The 2,052-nt window shown below is 44.5% G+C and overlaps 1 long non-coding RNA gene across 1 annotated transcript; it reads left to right on the top strand.

Annotated features, from left to right (window-relative positions):
* The first annotated feature begins 901 nt into the window (after positions 1-901).
* Positions 902-1,837, top strand: LOC119289874. The gene is made up of 2 exons (XR_005141636.1): positions 902-1,420; positions 1,504-1,837. It is a non-coding gene; the product is annotated as an uncharacterized LOC119289874 (long non-coding RNA).
* Positions 1,838-2,052: the final 215 nt, after the last annotated feature.

The raw sequence follows: 2,052 nt of genomic DNA, 5'->3' as shown, positions 1-2,052 counted from the left end.
GTAAATTCAAATTGTTAATGGGAACATAAAAAATATTGGCCTATTATACATTTATTTAGGCATGCCAAGAAGAATATTCTAGATCCAAATGAAAATAAGCCCTCATGCTTTTTTTAGTTTGTTGTCCACCTCGTGTGCAACTACACTTGCATGCCCTTTGGACCAAAATATAGTTCGGTTTCTAAGCTTCCGAAAATGTGCATGCCTTACAGAGCAATCTATAGTCCGCATTTTTTGAAGTTACCTAAAATTTTAACACAAACACATGAGGTATGGATAGGGCCCCATACTAGTTTTCATAAATTTCTAACCAATTTTAAATATTATGACCTTTTTTTCGATAGCTTGCAAGTACAAGTTCGAATTATCCCTAACAAATAGTCCATATTTTCATCTATCTCTAGGACATAAGCTAAAATGAAAATATACATCTTTACATATAGTTATTTTTGAAATTTAAACCTTATTTCAGGTACATGTGGTTCAGAATGGATTTATTTTTAATAGTAATGTGTAAATCCATTTAAAGTGTAGAAATATTAAATCAGATAAAAACATTAAACAACTACAGAATATCATATAAGTAGTACATTACATGTAAATATTGTATTGTGGTACATATAGGATAATTTTTGTTGCAAGTTACTTTACAAGGGTACCTTAATTTGTTAATAAAAATAAAAAAACAAGGCCGGCTTCACTCCGCTGGGCTGCATCACACAAAAGCCCACTAAAGGTTCACAAGGCGTGTATCTGGCATGAGGCAAATTCTGCGTTCTGATTGGTTGTTCCAACCCTCCCACGGATCGCAGGCAGCTACCGTCCGATCCTCCCATATCCAACGGCAGAAAAACCTCCCCCTCTTTCTTGTGTTTCTTTCGATCCACCCACGAGACGCCCACTTTCTCTTCCACCTGGGAGGAAGTGGATCTCAGCCGGCCTCTTCCAGATCCTCCAATCCTCCGCCCTCCCCATCCATGTCCGCTGCCACTGCACCAAGAAAAAGGCCGGCAGCCACCGCAACCTCGCCGTCCATGGCCATCTTCCTCTCTGCATCCCGCATCTGCCGCGTTAGCTGCCGCTGCAACCTCTTTATCCACGACCATCTTCCCGTTTGCATCCCGCAACGGCCGTCTGCCTCCATGACGTTAGCCTCGTCTTGCAGCCGAGGATGCCCCTGAAGGCAGACCTAGTGCTCGCGGCGCCGGTGCCGTTGCTGCGGATGGTGCCCATCTTGCTGCACGGAGCGACAAGGTCCCTCGTGGGCATGCACAAGATGGATGGGTTGGGCGTGATGACTATGGGCGCGCTCAAGGTCCCGCTTCAGCCTCCACCTGACGACGCGCCTGGTGGAGTTCCGCCGCATCCGACCGGCGGGATCCTTGGCAGGCTGTGAGCCGTAGTCCCACCAGGCCACCAGGTCTACCTCCGCCTGTTGCTTTTGACTTTTCCATCCGCTCATTTTTATTTTTTGAGACGTTCTCGGGGCTTCTCAACATGCAGGTAATACAGACTCTATGGAGTCTTCATTGGTGGAGACAGAGTGCCTTCCAGTAGCATGGTTCGAGGCAAGATGGTTGCAAAAATGTGGTCTCTCTCCGATGACTTTGGCGAGTACGGCCGAATCGGTGGCCATAAAGACACTGGAATTAACCAAAGTTAACATATGGCGAGCGCCCCGGCACCCGAGGAGCTGTAGAGTAGCTTAGTTTTCTCCATGAGATGTTTGTAATTTTCAGTTTTTAGGGATTTTTTGCTCCTGTAGATGTGTATTTTCCGGTTTGTTTATGTAACCTTTGTTTAATTTAATGAAATGAGCATATATTTTTTCTGACAATCATGTTGGATGAAAATTTCCATGGACCAAGAGAAAGAGATGAGATTAGAGGTGGGTTTTTTGTTGAGACATGACCGCTTGTAGTGAATTAGTGGGCCTTGGACCGACCATAGTTTAATGGGACAAAGGTTTAATTGGGTTGATTGCTATATGGGCCGTCACTCCTGGACATAATCGAAATTGGTGAGCAAATTTTAACTGGGCTGATTTCTACA

The sequence above is a fragment of the Triticum dicoccoides genome, chromosome 4A (genome assembly GCF_002162155.2).
Source record: "Triticum dicoccoides isolate Atlit2015 ecotype Zavitan chromosome 4A, WEW_v2.0, whole genome shotgun sequence".
NCBI classification, from domain to species: domain Eukaryota; kingdom Viridiplantae; phylum Streptophyta; class Magnoliopsida; order Poales; family Poaceae; genus Triticum; species Triticum dicoccoides.
The sequence above is the reverse complement of the archived record's forward strand: the minus strand, read 5'-3'. Positions and strand labels throughout refer to the sequence as shown.